This window comes from Papio anubis, chromosome 6 (assembly GCF_008728515.1).
Source record: "Papio anubis isolate 15944 chromosome 6, Panubis1.0, whole genome shotgun sequence".
NCBI lineage: Eukaryota > Metazoa > Chordata > Mammalia > Primates > Cercopithecidae > Papio > Papio anubis.
In genome coordinates this window covers 71,942,507-71,961,086 of record NC_044981.1, presented here as the reverse complement: position 1 = coordinate 71,961,086, position 18,580 = coordinate 71,942,507, and the positions used below count along the sequence as shown (strand labels likewise).

Below are 18,580 nucleotides of genomic sequence, written 5' to 3'. Positions count from 1 at the left end.
TTTTACAGACAGTGTAACCATCGCTGGTCTGACTTTATGCAGAGGTTCTCTTGTTAAACTTCTGACACAGCAGGACCTAGGCTTTGTCTTTTGACTCTATAGTGCTAGACAGCCATATAAATGAAGTTTATGGAACAAACCATGGATAAATGGAGTTCCTTAGAACAGTCAGGGAGTTGAATCTTGCTCACCCAACTCTAGATTCATGATCCTCACTATATATTTCCCTTTTGAGGATTTATTTGACTTCTTTCTGAATCAGCAATGCAGTTATAGATGTATTTGTAGATGATTTTCAGGAGAAGTGGGTAGGGAAGATAATGTGCCAAAACACTGCCAAGGAAATTCCTGATGGGCTTGTTCAATAAAAATTTCACAAGCACATAAAGAAAGCTTGGCGCGCTCTCTCTCTTTTTGACATTCCCACTTGCCATTTTTCAAATAGGAAGAAAACAGTTTAATTTAATTGAATCTATTTGGTGAAATAAAAGAAATATCACTTGCTACACACATATATATAATAAAAAACAATATACAGAATATTTTTCTTTTTTAAACACAATTTACATTTTATTTAGACTAAATTATACAAAATTGATTTTCCTCACCAAAAATAGCAATATTTTCTGTAATACTTCTAGAAAAAATACAAAACACTTATTTTTGTAGTTTTCCAGCTTTTGTTTACAAATCAAGATGAGGCAGAAGATATAGTCATGGAAAAAGACAGAAGAAAACATACAAGTCAGTTGTCAGTATTCACGGCCTCTGATTCTGCCTTGACCATAAAGTGTTCTACATACTCCTGTTAAAAAGCATATGATGATGTAGTTTCAACAAAGAAATATAAACAGTAACAGCCAAATGTGGAACAACAACAGCAGGCTTTTCCATTCAAACTTCAACTGTAACTTGTTCCTTTAAGTTCATTTACTAAGACAAAACCTGCTCTAAAGTCCCTGTTTCTTGATCTCACAAGCTTCTCACTCTGGTCATTCTTTAACTGTCAATTACAGAGTTTTAACAACATACCTGAAACTCTTCTTAGTCAAAGGTCAATTATAAGGTTTATTTTAACATATTATAAGATGTACTCCTTACTCCTACACCTCCTCAAAATATATTTCTTCAAATAATTGATAACTCAATATCCAACAATCAAATCCAAAGTGATAATAAATGTTATACCTAAAATGCTTTAACTAAAACAATTCCAGAGTGCCAGTAGCAGAGATCATGCAGAAATAAAACAGGGTGTTTTCAATGCTAGCTTCTGGAAGAAAAAATAGGTCCTCAAAGCATCAGATTTCAAACAGGAGCCATTTAAATAGTAAGATTATCAGTAATTAATGTATTCAATGGGAAGCCTATAGGCAAAGATATTCAGTGACTGAGTGACCTGCATACACCTTACAGCTTTCCTTCCAAATATCAAATGTAAGATAAAGTCCATTTAAAGAAGCTTTTAAGTATCTGTAATGATTTTTGAATTATCTGTGGGGAATTCTGACTTAGTGGGATAATATTTGATATATGTGTCCACCATTAAATCCAGAACATGCTTTAGATCAAAATGTATGTTAAGCAAAGCCAAGTTACTCGACCTTTGGTCTGTCGAAGGGTTCCTCAAGTATGTTTTGAGATGCTTTGTCCATTTTCATACCACTAATTCTCAACTTTTATCACAGGAAGAATACACAGGACCTTCAGCAACGCATACACATTAGTAAAATCTTGATTTAGTCAAGTGGAGAGTTTCATAAATGGTGGATGGAAGCTCTATATTTTTCCCTCTGTCTTTCCATTTGATTCTTCAACAATGCAGTTTGGCTGAGAGCATATTGGGACGGGGTAAGTCACTTCTACACACGCCAGTATAGTGTTCCTCTGATGTATAAAATTTGAGCTGACCTGTGACTGAGGGTAACAGAGATAAGCATTTACGAGCTTTGAGGTGCTGTTCTGAAAACCCACCTTTAAGTTCCTGAATAATGTACTCCACTGTTGAACATGCGTTTTCTTTTTCTTTTTCTTTTTCTTTTTTTTTTTTTTTTTTTTTTGAGGTGGAGTCTCGCTCTGTCGCCCAGGCTGGAGTGCAGTGGTGCGATCTCGGCTCACCGCAAGCTCCGCCTCCCGGGTTTACGCCATTCTCCTGCCTCAGCCTCCCGAGTAGCTGGGACTATAGGCTCCCGCCACCATGCCCGGCTAATTTTTTGTATTTTTAGTAGAGATGGAGTTTCACCATTCACAGGATGGTCTCGGTCTCCTGACCTTGTGATCCGCCCGCCTCAGCCTTCCAAAGTGCTGGGATTACAGGCGTGAGTCACTGCGCCTGGCCGAACATGGCTTTTCTTTATAAAAACTCTCATAGGGTAGTTGGAATTTCAGGTTACCTTGCTGAATTCTGTGGAATTTCTCAGGGAATTTCATTTGAATATCAAATTGGATAGTCATATTATGACTTCCTCAAACCAAAACTCATTATAAACTTCAATTTTTTTTCCATCACTTTACTGAGTGACTCCAGTATTGCAGTCAAGCTACTGGTTGCAGACAAGACCTCAGAGGTTTGCCCCTAGAGATTTTTCCAAAAGTCTCTTGTAAAAAACAAAAACAAACAAACAAACAAAAGGACATTTTAAAGAACAACAATGGTAACAATGAAATCAAAACCTGTTACTGTACTTCACGGTACAAATGCATTATTATTGCATCTAATATTTGTCACTATTTGTACCATGCAAACATAAAACAAGTGCTTTCATGAGGCCCACTAAAATTTCAAAAGCATCCTGCCTTCCTGTCCATGGTGAATGTCAAATTTCCTTCAGTTCTTTACCCCTTTCTTCACTCTTCAGAAAAAGAAAAAAATTACATTTCAAGTTCTAAAAGCAGTTGTGGTAATTGATTGATAGAAAAAAATGAACAAACTTCAATTGTTCCCAATGCAACAGAAACTCCCCATAACAGTCAGTGATTCCACCAACCACATATTTAAGGCATAAGGAGAAGAGAGATATCTCCTCTGTCGATATCTTGGGGATATTTTTGTAAAAGTCTAGAAGCAACTACTTTCATTTTAGAAGAAAATTCAGTGGACAGAATGGAAGCCTGCCTGTAACAATACTCTATTTGTAGCCCCCACTTCTCAGTTGCCACAGTGTGGAATTTTACAGCCAAAATTTGTGCATAACTTCCTAAGTTGGGAAGCCTACAAAATCCTCTTTCAGGTTATGAGATTCATGGACAAACCTCGCCAACACAGGTGATGCTCTTCCCCCACTATGTCCTCTATATTGACAGTGATAAGGGAAAGAAGAGTGAGATTCTCACTTCCCTGAACATTTCTACCTGAATACAGCTCTCGCAGATCTCTAGCATCTGTTTCTGATGGGTTTCTTAGCAGAACAGTGCATTAACTGCAGTTGTCTCAAAGTGCTTTCTCGGGACCTCTTCGCCAGAATTTATCAGCCACTCCAGCAGTTCGTAGAAGTTATCAGGAGAAAAGAGACCTGGGATTTCATCAGCTTCATATTTATACAGAGGTATGTTTTGCTTTCCTGTAAGAATACAAATTTCGAATCGAAATTTTAGGTATTCTTTGTTTTGCTTCTCTTCAAGGGTTAGAGATAAAATGTCCTCAACTCCTTCCGCACTTGGGATTCTGAGCATTGCTGTTACTAGTTTCTTTATGTTATTTCCTTTTCCTGTTGAGAAGTTTGGTCTTTTTTTTTTTTTTTTTCTTTTTTCCTTTTTTTTTTTTTTTTTTTTTTTTGAGATGGAGTCTCGCTCTGTCGCCCAGGCTGGAGTGCAGTGGCCGGATCTCAGCTCACTGCAAGCTCCGCCTCCCAGGTTTACGCCATTCTCCTGCCTCAGCCTCCGGAGTAGCTGGGACTACAGGCGCCCGCCACCTCGCCCGGCTAGTTTTTTGTATTTTTTAGTAGAGACGGGGTTTCACCGTGTTAGCCAGGATGGTCTCGATCTCCTGACCTCGTGATCCGCCCGTCTCGGCCTCCCAAAGTGCTGGGATTACAGGCCTGAGCCACCGCGCCCGGCCCCTTCCATGTCCTGATTTCATCTTCACTCAATTCTTTTATTCATTTTCTGCGTCTACTATGTGGATTGTCTAAATGATTAGTAAGAGCACATTGTGTGGATATTGCGTTATCTCAAAGAACTACCCTGTAAATACAAGGTCTACAGATCACAGAGTTCTCAAATTGTTTGGCACATAATTGATAATGTTTATTTAGTTGATCAAGTGTTCTATCTTCTAAGTCTCTTCTCTGCTACAATTCTCCACCCACTCCTGGCATCTGGCCGACCCCCAAGAACCTGAAGAAGGCCAGGTAAGACTCCTTGCTCTTCCCCTTGCAGTTGGGGACAGTGCTGAAGTTCAACCTTGTCACTGCCTGCCTGCTGACCCAGACCCTCATCCCACATCCTCAGAGTATCCTACAGGCCTGTCTGGCTGGAGAGAGAAGCCTGGCTGGTGACAAAGGGAGGGGCAGGCTACACATGCTTTTCTGCTTTTAAATTCCAGTCTTTATTCAGGTAGGATATGTTTTCTCTCTAAGCTCACTGTTTTGAAATCATCAGTACCACCAATAACACGGCAAACACACTATGAGCACTGACAAATTGCTGACAAGAGGACTAAGAATTCTTCAGAACTGCAATTAATGATTACTAGTTGAACTCTATTTTCTATTTTCACATAGATTCAAATAAGTTTTCGGAAAAATTCATCATTATCCAAACCTCTCACTGTCCCATATCTAAAGGGAACCAAATAGATTCAGATATTCAGATATCACAGCATCCTTTACCATGTGAACACAACTATCCAAACAAGTTATATAAATCCAGGAGCTGAGTAAATTCAAAGAACAAAGGTTATCTTGTATTAAATAAGACCTAGTATAAGAAAGTGATATGTATGGCATAGATTAGGTAAAGAGTATAGACTTTATGGATATAAAGAAGATCAATGGAAGACAGAGAACTAGGTAACAAAAGAAAAAAGACATTACATTTCCCTAACTATAGGCAAGAAGAGAAAAGCATCATATAGGTGAAATGTAATTTCCAAGAGCCATTCCTCATTCTTCTTCTTGAAAAGTCTATGATATTTTTTCTCATATCACCTTATCAAGTATCTTTTCTGTATTGATTAAATATGGTTAAGAATATCCACTAGTTTCTTCGGCAGGTACTTTAACAGCTTCAGTCCTGCTTACGTGCATTCTAGCCATAGTTTGGATATATCACTGACCAAGAAAAATGAGTGGAGCTGCACAGATAAATTTGTGAAGCAAATTCTCTACAACCTCTTTCTTCTCCTCTGTCCCCATCTGTAACTCTCCATTCCAAATGCAAGCAAATTTCTAAATCTCCTTGTTAAACTGAGAAAGATTCAAATACATTTATACTTTGAAAAAAACCAAATTTCCTCTGTGTTAACTCTGCTTGTTCTATTTGTTTGTATTGTAAGCTTTCATCTCTAATTGTGAAATGCAAAGTTGTCTTCTGTTTAAGGATATCTGGCTTCAGCCTGCCAAGCAGCAATTGTTGCAGGATGCCTGAGCAACCTTCTAGGAAGGATAATAGTTTGATTTTTCCTCTTCCCACTTCCCTCTCCAAATACTGGCATTTGCTTCCTTGGAGAATAGTAATCCTTGGCCTCCAGTTCACTTAAACTGCTAAATGAGGAAGGCTATATTTCACAAACATGTTTTCCCCCTTAACCACTCTACCAGTCCAAAAATAAGAGATAAAAAAATCCCATGTAGATCAATAATAATTTTACAAATTTGTTTTTTACTTCTTCGAAACCTGTCCTGGCTGTCATTCCAAATGAGTCTCTAATAGTGGAATTTCAAATGTACTAAATAGCAGGAATGTAAGTTTGGGACCTAGACTCTTAGATAGTAAACGAAACCCAACAAAACCCTAGCTATGGTGTTTTAAACTTAAAATTTGTTTGTGGTCTGGTTATATATGAAAGTCAGCTATTCCTTTGTTGTTTGTATGTTTGTTTAGGGGGTCATTTTGGTTTTCATTTTTTGACTTTTAATTAATTTTTAATTGACAAAGATTGTATGTATGGTGTACAATGTGATGTTTTGAGATATATATATATAGTAAAATGGTTAAATCAAACTAATGAGCATATCTATCCATTACTTTACATATTTACCATTTTTTTTGTGGTGAGACCATTTAAATCTACTATCTTAGCAATTTTTAGGTGTGCAATACATTGTTTTTAACTGTAGTCACCATGTTTTACAATAGCTCTACTGAACTTTTTATTTTGTCTAACTGAAAATTTGTATCCTTTGAACATCTTCTCTATCTTACACTGCAGCCTCTAGTAACTACCATCATACATTCTACTTCTATTAATTTGACTTTTAAAAATTCCACATATAAATGAGATTATGCAGTACTTGTCTTTCTGTGCCTGGATTATTTCACTTAGCACAATTTCCTCTAGTTTTATCCATGTTATTTCAAATGATAGAATTTCATTCATTTTTAAGACTGCATATTATTCAATCTTAAAAATTTTGTATATTTCCCACATTTTCCTAATCCATCCATTCATCCATGACATTTAGGTCTTTCCCATGCCTTAGCTACTGTGAACAATGCTGCCATGCAAGTGGGAGTGCAGATACCTCTTCAGCACAATGATTTCATTTCCTTTCTAGATACATCCAAAAGTGGAATTGCTGAGTCATATGATAGCTCTATTTTTAATTTTTTGAAGAACCTCCACACTATTTTCCAATATAGCTATACTAATTCACACCCCCACCAACAATGTACAAGGGTGCTTTTCTCTATATCCTCCTTAACACTTATCTCTTGTCCTTTTGATAATAGCCATCCTAACAGTATAAGGTAATATCTCATTATAGTTTTGATTTGCATTTCCATGATGACTACTGATATTAACAATTTTTTTCATGTACTTGTTGGCCATTTGTATATCTTTATTTGAGAAATTATTTTAGGTATTTTGCCAAATCCTCAAGGAAATCAAATAACTCAATTATTAATTGTAATTTGTAATTGGGTTATTTGCATTCTCGCTATTGAATTGTTTGAGTTTCTTAAGTATTTTGAATATTTAACCCCTTATCAGAGGTATGGATTGCAAATATTTTCTCACATTCAATAGGTTGTCTCTTCACTTTGTTGATTATTTTCTTGTGCAAAAGCTTTTACTTTGCTGTAATTCCATTTGTCTATTTTTGCTTTTGTTGCTTGTGCTTTTGAGGTCACATACAAAAAAAAAAAAAGAATCTTTGCCTAGGTCAATGTCAAGAAGCATTTATCCCATTTTCTTCTAGAAGTATTACAGTTTGAGGTCTTACATTTAAGATAAAGGTCTAGTTTATTTTGCATATAAATATCCAGTTGTTTCAACACCATTTGCTGAAGCAACTCTCCTTTCCCCAGTGTGTGTTCTTGGCAACTTTGTTGTAGATCAGTTGACCATAAATGCAAGGATTTGTTTATAGGCTTTCTATTCTGTTCTATTGGACTACATGCCTGTTTTGTATAGTACCATGCTGTTTTGATTACTATAGCTTTATTCTCTTTGCTCAAGATTGCATGGGCAATTTGCGGTCTTTAGTGGTTTCATATGAATTTTAAAATTATTTTTTTCTATTTCTATAAAAAAAAGTCCTTGGGATTTTGATAGAAATTGAGTTGAATCTGTAGATCACTTTGGATAGTATGGACAGTTTAGCAACATTAATTCTTTCAATCTCTGAACATGGGGTATCTTTTCATTTATTTGTGCCTTCAATTTCTTTCATATATGTTTTCTAGTTTTCAGTGTACATACACATCTTTTATCTCTTTGTTTAAATTTATCCCTAAGTATTTTTTATATGCCATTGTAGGCTGGGAGTGGTGGCTCACGTCTGTAATCCCAGCACTTTGGGAGGTTGAGGTGGGTGGATCACGAGGTCAGGTGTTCGAGACCAACCTGGCCAACATAGTGAAACTCCATCTCTACTAAAAATACAAAAAAGTAGCCAGGCATGGTGGCGAGTGCCTACAATCCCAGCTACTTGGGAGGCTACGGCAGGAGAATCCCATGAACCTGGAAGGTGGAGGTTGCAGGGAGTCGAGATAGTGCCACTGCACTCAACCCTGGCAACAGTGTGAGACTCCAAATCGGGGGGGGGGGGGGGGGGAACTATTGTAAATGTGATTTTTTTCTAATTTCTAGTTCTAGATAATATGTCAGCTTTTCTTTCCATCACTCACTATTTTCTGTTTTATTGGTTAATAGGATGTTTCTGGTTTTGTAGATCTTAATTTTTTCCATTGCCCCTACTCAACTAAATTTATTCAATTAAAATAATTTATCTTAAATCTCACCCATTCCTTGGATTTAAAAGGCCCCTAAACTGATCCATTCACATGGTACACTAGCCGTATCTCTACCTCCAACCGTAAGGCTGAATCATGGTGGTTTTCCATTATGCTGTTGAGCTGTGTCTACGATGTGTTTAGAGAATTATGAGAAAATTCTCTTTTTTCAAGTCCTCCAAGTTATTAGTGAGAAAAAAAGATCAGCTATTTCTTAAATTAAATATTTAATTGTTGCACAATTCTAGCAAATGGATTAGTCATACTCATGTATAGAATGCCTTTTAAAAAAAAAAAAAGTCCTGAGAGTTAGTATGACATAAGCCAAAGCAGGAACAATACATTTAAAAAAAATTCTTCTTCTTCTTCGTCTTCTTCTTTATTTATTTATTTTAAATTCTAATTGACAGAACATAATTGTATATAATTCTGGGTCCAATGTGATGTTTTGATATATGTATACATTGTAAAATTATTAAATCAAGTGAATACACATATGATTTCAAAATGGATGAAACAAAATGAAGCAGTTAAAAGTCCTGGTACTAGAAGTTTATGTAGATGAGTTTAGTTTTTCCACAGTTGTTCAATCTCAGAAAAAAAAAAAAAAAAAGTTCATATTAGTGCTAAGAGTACTTGATCTGAAGTATGCCAGGTGGAAAAACCTTCCTTTAGAGGTTATTGACCAAAATTTCAAAATTGGAGTTCCATTTTCAGACAACTTACAGATATTTGATCCCCTATTAAAATAAAATCTGTCCCATTTCCATCTTCATCCCAAGGGTATTATCATCATTTGCTCTAGTAATACTTTCTGGATAATTAGCTTAAAATTTAATTTTAAAATATGACATCTGAGATAGCAGATGAATATTTTAAGGAGGATATCATAGTGTTGCTGAGGATTGGACCTGTGATATGAGTGATTTCTTAATTTTGAAAACACTGATATTTCTGTTTTACTATAGTGATCAAAAGCTCCTGCTTGGACTACAAAAATGAATTTTTAAAATATAATTTACCTATTCAACTAGTCAAGCTGTTACAGCTATTATCCTACAAAGAAAATTTTATAGTCCTATTTCTTCAGTTTATTTGAGAAAGTAATGTTGAAAGAAAAGTCATAAGACCAACAGAATCATTCATTTGCTGTTCATATTTTTGCTTTCCTGTAACAGTTCTATAGTCCCTCTAAAGACTTATCTGCAGCCTATGAAGAGCGTCAGGCATAATAAAACCATAGTAATAAAAACTCTTAGCTCAAAACTAAATGTTTAATTATTAGAAAGTTAAAATTCAATTAAATTATACCAAGTCAATTGTTCTCTCTCACGTAAAAAGAACGAAATGTGAAGGACAAGAAAGCACTAAACACATTTGTGATTTTATTTTTACCCGCAAGCAGCAAAAAAAGAATGTTCCCTAGTGAAGAAGTGAGATAGATTGTTAAGTTTATAATGACAGTCCCAAGATTAAGCAGTAATCATTCTCTTTGGTTGTATAATTGCTAATTCAAAACTATCCAAAAAAGAAAAACCTCTTAACATCAACATAATGGACCTGGGATGGCTGAATGGAACATCTTGCCTAGATTTCAGAATTCCATTGTACACCACATTAAGAAATAAAGTTATGGCTTGAAGATTAACACAGGAAGAAAACTTATGTTTGAAGAAATATTCTAGTTGTTTCATCACAATTTTAATATCAAATTTTAAAAAATATTCTAGTTGTTTTACCTTCCGATCAAGAAGCATTCTCTTCAAAATTACATGGTTCCTTGAAAGTTCTCTAATGAATATCAAGTCCAACCTCTCCTAGCTATTTGCTATACACAAAGGGATTAGATCCCACAATTTGTATTTTACTATACGTAGGTTGGTTTATTGTCTTCATAGGTTTTATAGTGAAAAAAGAGTTAACTAGCTGACACACAAAAGGATATAGAGCAATTTTAACAAAACAAATATTTGGTAAAATATAAATTTTATACACAGTAAGCAAAGATAGCATTGTAGTCATGAGCAACATAGGTATTAAAAACTGACCTAATAATGCCTTTTTTATCCCAATGGTCCAAAGTCATAGTGGCTTCTAGAATATAACCAAGAACGGCAATTAAAGTTTAATGCTCTGCCAGGAAGGCATCATAGACCATGTCCTTCATTTCCAAGTCCCTACTTAGTGATTTTTTGTTTGTGTCAGGTGGGGATGTTCAAAATAATAAGCATTATTTAATAATTTCTGCAGAGTTGGAAGACTATCACTCAAAATAACATCTTTGAAATTGTTTTATATATAAAATGGTGAGACAAACAATTATGTATGCATCATTAGAAAAAAATCAAAGTTTATGGTTTAAGAGAAATAAATATAAAATCAGCAAATTCAAGTAAAAACAAGTAATAAAATTTTGAGTCCGAAATATTAGTATAAACTTAACTTTTTTATGTTTTAAAAAGGTTTAATTTATTAACTCTGTCCTTTGAAAAGGTCTAGAAAACAATGAAAATTCCAACAGTAAAGAGCATCCCTACTGCCTAGATTATACCAAAATCTCATAAAGAAATAGGTAATTATAAGGCTAGAAAAGAAAATATACAAGATGAGTCTGGGGACATCTGAACACAGCAGAAAGTAATAAAAATATTAAAACATCAAAAAGATCAGAGATTCAACTTGAAGAGTTTTCCCCTAGATAGAGGTGGGGTTATTTGAGCCTCGATAAGTATAATAACTACAGTGGACTGAAACAAACTAAATATGAGTTTACAAGTATATTTTAAAAGTACATTTGGTCAGCTCCTTAGAAGGATTCTAGGAAAGCAACTAAGTGTGATGAAAGTTGGCACACTGAGGGAAATAATTAAGCATTTATCCTTCTCTGTATCTACAAAACTTTGGAGTAACTAAATCAAATAATTGATAAGCAAGAAGCTTCTCTTTATAATAGTATTCCAGCTTTTTAATGAAAGGAAGTAAAAAAATAAAATTAGAACATTACCATTTTGCAATTCTATAATTAATCTAAAGAGTTATTATCAATATTTCTTAATATCGTAAAATGAAGGATAGTGAGATATTAGGTACCTTCCGATGGAAGTACAAAATTCCATTCATAAAGTAATTCTGGCCACATGATATTTTCAAAAATCAAACCTGAATCTAATAAAACTTTATCTATCTATCTATCTATCTATCTATCTATCTATCTATCTATCTATCTACAGAAAAGGCAAGGAACCCAGGAACATGCCAAGCAAAGTCACAGTAATGAAAAGTAAATTGGCAAAAAAAAAAAAAAAAAAAAAAAAAAAAAGCAATTGGGATGATTTGAACACAAACTTATTCTAAGGAATTATTATTTACTGCTAGGTGGTGAATGGTATTATACTTTTTGAAGGGTATTTATCTTTTTAAAACATTCAGTATTTAAAGATGAAAAATGCTATGTCTGAAATTTGTTTCTAAACAATACAGATGGGCTGAGTGTAGGGATATAATTAAACCAAGTATGTCACTGAATTGATGGTAGGTGATGGGTACACAGAGGACTTATACTACTCTTGTATATGTCTGTGCATATTTAAAATTTCACATAATTAAAATGTTTTTAATCATAGCATTACAACAGTGTAAAAAGAATGCTTGCTATCCAACCACACATTTTCCCAATACTTTATATAAGAGCAGCAAATACTAAACAGAATATCTAAATTATAATCTGAATGATTCAAATAGAGTTTATATTTATTTAACTCTGTACATTGGAAAGGTCTAGGAAAAAAATGAAAATTTCAACAGTAATGAGAATCAAATTATAATTTAGAAAATATCAATTTACAGAAGATTAAGATACCTAATTTATTGAATTGTTGAGGGAACAAGTTTAGGCTCACCTTAATCCTAACTATTCTGTGATTTTGAGTAATCAGTGGAGACAAGTTCTGTTAAAAAAAATCCACAATTAATATTTATTTGAAAAGTATAGATAGATAAAATGATCTTAGACTCATTTGTAGGGATTAATTACCTTTAAACACAGAGGGCCCTGGAGATCTGAGAAATATTTCTCATTTATATAAAGGGGCAGATGTCAGGATAACAATTTCCAATTTAAAATAGTGGTACTAAACATAAGTGTTATATGACAGTAAAAATAATTTGTCTGCTTAGTAAGACAGAAGACACTGCAATAAGAACAAATAAAACAAGCTATGAGATAATAGGGGTGGCTCTAGCTTCAGAAGAGTGCCGAGAAAGAGTACAGAGATATGAATGTTTTGTACACTCACGGTGTTTGTGGAGAATAACTGTGGAGATACCTTCCAAGCTCACTAGGAAAATAAGGTGTAAGAGCTTAATGAATTGAGCGAAGTTCTATAATATTCTATTATACATTAAGTTCTCCTGATAGTAATGTTTATATGGCAGGACATGCTTAGATTCCAATATAAATCAACAGATTGATGACTAAGATAAAACAAACAATATGCACACCTGAGAGGTGAGGCTTTAGCCAAGACCATTTGGAATTGTTAGGACTGATGATAATTTTTTGAAGATGTTCAGGAGACAAATTTTGGAAAGAAACTTTATGGAAATGTGATATGGACAAATCTTGCATCCATTAAATCATTTTTCCCCCAAAATAAATTCATATTCTCAGGATTAGATTTAGTTAAAAATGCTAAAATGTTGACTACTGTTATCAAAATAAAAAATCAAGTTCATGGGTTTTTGTACATGTTGCTGAAAACAGAAGATACAGTCATATAAACTGAGCAGCAAGGAGTATCTCAATACCCTTGAAATAACTATTTGTATCTCCTTTGGAAACCACTAGAGCATCCTGAATAGACATACATAGAAATACAGATTATAATACCCTAAACTATATAACATCTACTCATCATAGTAAAATAAATTTTTTATGATGTTTAATAAATTGGAGGGCTACATTTCTGGATATTAGACCCTAAACTCAGGATTACTCAAAGAGAGTAATAATGAAAATATCAACTATACATTCAAGCAATATAACTTTTAATAGAATCCTTGAGTGGATCAATGTCTATGCAGATTATGTTTTTTTAATCTATTTACTTGATCATTACATGAAGAAGTATGTTTCAGAATCAAAGCATTTTACATATTAAAATGTATTATGTACAATTTAGAAACATGAAAACTTAGGTATTAAACTTAGTGGAATAAGCACAGAAAAAAATTAAAGCAAAGTTTAATCATTTAGGACTAAAGATCTTACATATTACATTAGTTGCATTAATAAGTTCATGCATCTAGAAATAAATTGAAGTACATAGTCTGGTAATACTAAAAAACCTAACTTAATTACCATTTCTCTGTATATGAAATGTTTACATGTATTACAAAGATTAAGATTCTTAATATTTTCCATTGATTTTTATATCTCATATATTAATAAATAATTTTATATATCTGCTAAACTATATTGAGAGACAATTCTCTGTGGTATCTCATGTTTCTGTACAACTTGTGAGCAAAGGCACTATCTGTCTTTTTTCTAGACTATTTTTCTAAGTATGTTTGCATTTAAAACAGCCATGGAAGACAGAGATAGTATCGCCCTTGGAGCAAGGACAGGTTTGCTTACAGCTTGCAGGGTCTGCCTCCTAAAAAAGGACAGGTATGTGCATTGCCCACTATAAAAGATTCAAGTTTCCTCAGCTCAGAGTTCTGTCATGCTATCCATTGCACACACAGATGTCATCTTGCTTCCTTAATGTCACCTTGTAGGAATTGCAACTTGTCAAGCTAGCACAAAAATACTGATACTCTACCTACTGCTATTGCTGTAAGTAATAAATAAACCTTTTTCTCTATTCCAGGAGTTTCATGTATTTGACTAGCATCCATGAACTTTGGCAGGCTAACATGTTGCCTTGGAATTGAATAAACTCTCTGACCCTTGACATTCTGATATGTGTATTTTAATGTACTAAGTGAGGTTTAATTTTAAAAATATGAAAATAATTAAAGAATGGATCTCATCTTTAATTCTTTGGAAAGTCTATTTTACTGCTGTTTCTGCAAATACTATGAATGAGTACCACAATTACTCTACATGTGTTTCATCAGTTCTACTTTTACTTCTAATATCTTGATTCTAGCAATTTCTACCAGAAGCGTTGCTTGGAAAGAGATCATCCCAGCTTGACCAGGCTACCAGTCAAAATCTACCTATCCCTGGATCATGTACCCACTGGTGATATAATCAGACATGGCTGAGTATGAGGAGAAGGAAGGAGAGTACATAGTAAAAATATGACTTTCTAAAGCTTCCATTATGAATAGGGATTCTAGAAAGGACAGGTTCTGTCTGAAAGGTCCCTTATTCTATCAGACACGAAAACTAGCATGATTCCTAGAAATCACCCTCTTTAAATAACCTCAATAGCAGTTACTACATATCAATTTATCTATGCCTCAATTTATTTGTAACAAAAAAAGGATTAAAATAATTCAAACACGATTTACAACTACATTCTGAAAGCTGATAAGCAAATGTGACTGAGTTCTTCAAATGAAAAGCAACATAAATTAAAATTATTATTTGATTTCAACACTCCTTCTCCTGAGGGTGCTTTTATGTTTTCCTCTAAAGAAACTGCAATTTGTTCCCAGTACGAAAGTATCTTTCCTGTTCAGTACTTGGTGGTATACGATGAGCGCCAAATCTCTCTAAATTATATTTCTGCTCACTTCTAACAATTTATTAATTTTATAAGCCAACATCTTGACTAGTCTCTCAGCCGGCATAGATTTTGCAGTTTCTCAAACTTCCTATTTAGATCTCCCTTTTCCCACTATTTGATTTTCATCAAGATAAATTTTTATAGTTATTATCTTATAATGGTAAAATTAAGAAAGCTGAGGTGAAAGTGGTCACATGAAGGTGACTCCCAAATTTACCTTGAGCTGGACATAGAAATAAAATCAAATAACAGTCTTCTCTAATGTATAAAAATACAAAAAGTCACAGACAAGAGTTGTCTCATTAGCCTTGCTTAAAGCCATTCTTTTTCTACTGAAAATGCTCTCATATCCAAATTCCTGTCTGAAGGATCTACTTCACATTAGGACTAGAATCATTATACCTTAAAACAAAGATCTGATATGGTTAATTCTTCAATAGATTAACCTAAAGAAAAAAATTCCAGATTAATTTGTTTGCTTCATTTCATCAAATAATAAAATTTGTATTGCTCAAGGGTTTTTTCCCCCTGCTACTGTCTTGAAAGTATAGTACTCAATTTTCTGCTACTGTCAGAAAACATGGTACATTTAATGTACCATTAAATAAATAACTACCTCAAGGGCCTGCTGTTTTTTTAAACCATGTAAATAATTTTAAATGTTGTATCCTTGCGTATTTCTGTATTATGGTATTTTATTAAGTTTAAACACACATTTAAAGCTAATCTTTCCCATTTTAATATCTCTAAAACTCAAATGAGTCTTACACTCAATGACAACTTAGATTCACTGAAATAGGGCATTCTCCATATTCTCTGCTGGTTCCCTCAACATTCACTTTCCACCTAATGAACCTTTTCTCTGGCCTGAGGTGTGGGAAGAATGCACTGTATCATCTGGACTTTCTTGTCCTCTGGCTTCTGGTAGGATCCTTGAATGGGATACTCTAGCAGTAGATCAGAGAAAAGAAATCAGAGAATGTATTCCCTTCAGTCGTCATTAATAGGCATGACAATAACAGTATTCTTCTACCCCAAAACACAGCTATTTTCTGGATGCTATTCTCTTAAGGCATTAGACTCTGACAACTGCGTATTGCCTCCAGGTCTTCAAACTAAGGGGTGTTCATAGCTTCCAGCTGTTGCAAGATTCTAGTTTCGTTGCAAGCACTTATTTGTTTCCTTAACCTTCCCACACCTTTGCAACTTGTCTCTGTAATTTTTTTATTTTAGAATACTTAATAGACAAATAAAGATTGTTTATATTCAAGGTGCTCAACATATTTGATATATGTACACAGTGTGATTATTGCCACAGCCAAATTAGCTAAAACATCCATCATCACCATGCTGTACATTAGATTCCCAGAACTTGTTCGTCTTGCAGTTTTGTACTATTTGATCAAATTGTTGCTGTATTTAATTCTCTCTGCCTTTACAATTGTGCCATTTCTTTCCTGATGGGCTTCCTAATCAATAAAGTAATTTTTACCAGAAGTAGCCTGAGGGAGGAAACAGCCATCAAAATGGAATTCTGGGGTTTGGTTGCACATGTCTTCAATGATCACATTGAGGTTATACTGGTAGTCTGTGGCACAGACTCGAATCATGGTTGTTCAGTTTATGGGCTGCAGCATATGGTCACTGTGGTGACAATGGTGATTATGATTGTAGGGAGTTGGTTGCTCTGATTGCACTTGAGAAAGCACACAAAGAAAAGTTTCTATTGAAAGTCATGAATTCAAAATTAAAGGCACAAATGGAAAATCAGGAAAACTATGCCAGCTTTAAAGGAACATATTATTGTCTGTAACAGCAAATTACTTGTGAATGACAATCAAGTTCACATATTAATTAATTAAAAGAGTTACAGAGTTTTGGCATCAATTTAATTTTCAATGACTCTTGTGCTAAAGAAAGAAACATCCTTGCTAATGAAAGCAATACCTCCTGCCCTTAAAAATCTAAAAAAAAAAAAAAAAAAATGATACACTGATTTCACCTGGGAAATTTGTCTCTAAAAGTCATACAGGTTCTCCTTGGGGGCCTTCATTATCACTCCTTGCCTCCAGGCTCATAAACAGAATTAGAACCCAAAATTACTCAGAAAATACATAAGACATATTCTTTATGGACACATCTTATAGACTCAATTGGCAAGATCTTGTCAATTTGTATCTGTCGGACATGTACCACAATGTCTTCCTACACCACAATGTTTTCCTTAATATAAGGAAAACAAAATACTAGGTCAAATTTATGTAAACGAGTACACTTACTACGGATTTATGACTTAATGTCTTGGTTCAAGCAGGAGCTGTGGGTGTCTCACGCCTGTAATCTCAGCATTTTGGAAGGCCCAGGTGGGAGAATCACTTCAGCCCAGGAGTTCAAGAACAGCCTGGGCAACATAACGAGACCCTGTGTCTACAAAAAATTTATAAGTTAGTCAAGTGTGGTGGCATATGTCTGTAGTCCCAGCTACTTGGTAGAATGAGATGGGAAAATCGTTTGAGCCCAGGAGGTCGAGGCTGCACTGAGCCATGATCATGCCACTGTACTAGAGCCTGGGCCACAGAGTGAGAAGCTGTCTCAAAAAAAAAGGACCTGGTAGTAGTGTCAACAATCCGCTGAACTGGTAAGTGAAACTTGGACCCAACAGTGCCTACCGTTATTTGAGATGACAGAACTCCCCTGGCATCTCAGAGAAAAGTCTTATAGCTCAGAGAGATAAAATGTATCCATTGTATGCAATCCAATCAATCACCTCCTAATCTCTTCTCATGGGAGAGCCCATAGGATACTAACCTTACTAAGATATTAAGAAATGTATTGCAGAGAGGCCACAAGCATCCTTGAAGAGCTCTGCAGGTTTGAGATGATAGTGATGATGGTGTATAGTGCAGTGAAAATTATTTCTTCAATTTCAGTAAAAATAAGAGGATCTTAGAGTACTAGATGCCAGACAGCAGCAATTGCAATCACAGCCAGAAGGGTTGACCAAGGCCATGGGGAAAATGATAATCAGAGTGGTTTGAATAGTGGGCTTCTGTGGCAATGGCTGTGTGATCATTGAATAAAATAAATGTCAAGACTACCAAGCCTATGAAGGTGTTTCTTGACAAAAATTAGTGGAAAAATTATAGATTTAGTAGACAAATCTAAGTTCAAGTACAGTAGTAAGGACTCAAGATTTTCCCAGTTCACAACTTAAAGCTCCTCCAGTTAAAAATTAGAGCATGTCTATTTGATGAAGGATGCTAAAATGTATATATTTTTAAATCTTTTTATACTCTTTCCCCAGAGAGACCTGCAGCTATATGCCAAGGTGACTATGCATTAGGGGAAGGTCAAAACCCAAACATTTTAAGAGACATTAGATATTGGCTCCAAACTTCTTCCAGTCTCCAGAGAAAACAAAAAGCCATCACGGACCACAGGGT

General features: G+C 34.6%; 1 long non-coding RNA gene and 2 pseudogenes across 1 annotated transcript; 1 reads left to right on the top strand and 2 right to left on the bottom strand.

The window, feature by feature from the left end:
• Nucleotides 1–602: 602 nt before the first annotated feature.
• Nucleotides 603–2,454, bottom strand: LOC103883804 (annotated as a pseudogene).
• Nucleotides 2,277–3,742, bottom strand: LOC108585494 (annotated as a pseudogene).
• A 223-nt stretch (nucleotides 3,743–3,965) lies between these two features.
• On the top strand, nucleotides 3,966–14,354 carry LOC103883802. The gene is made up of 3 exons (XR_001901913.3): nucleotides 3,966–4,349; nucleotides 13,950–14,068; nucleotides 14,271–14,354. It is a non-coding gene; the product is annotated as an uncharacterized LOC103883802 (long non-coding RNA).
• The last annotated feature ends 4,226 nt before the right edge of the window (nucleotides 14,355–18,580 follow it).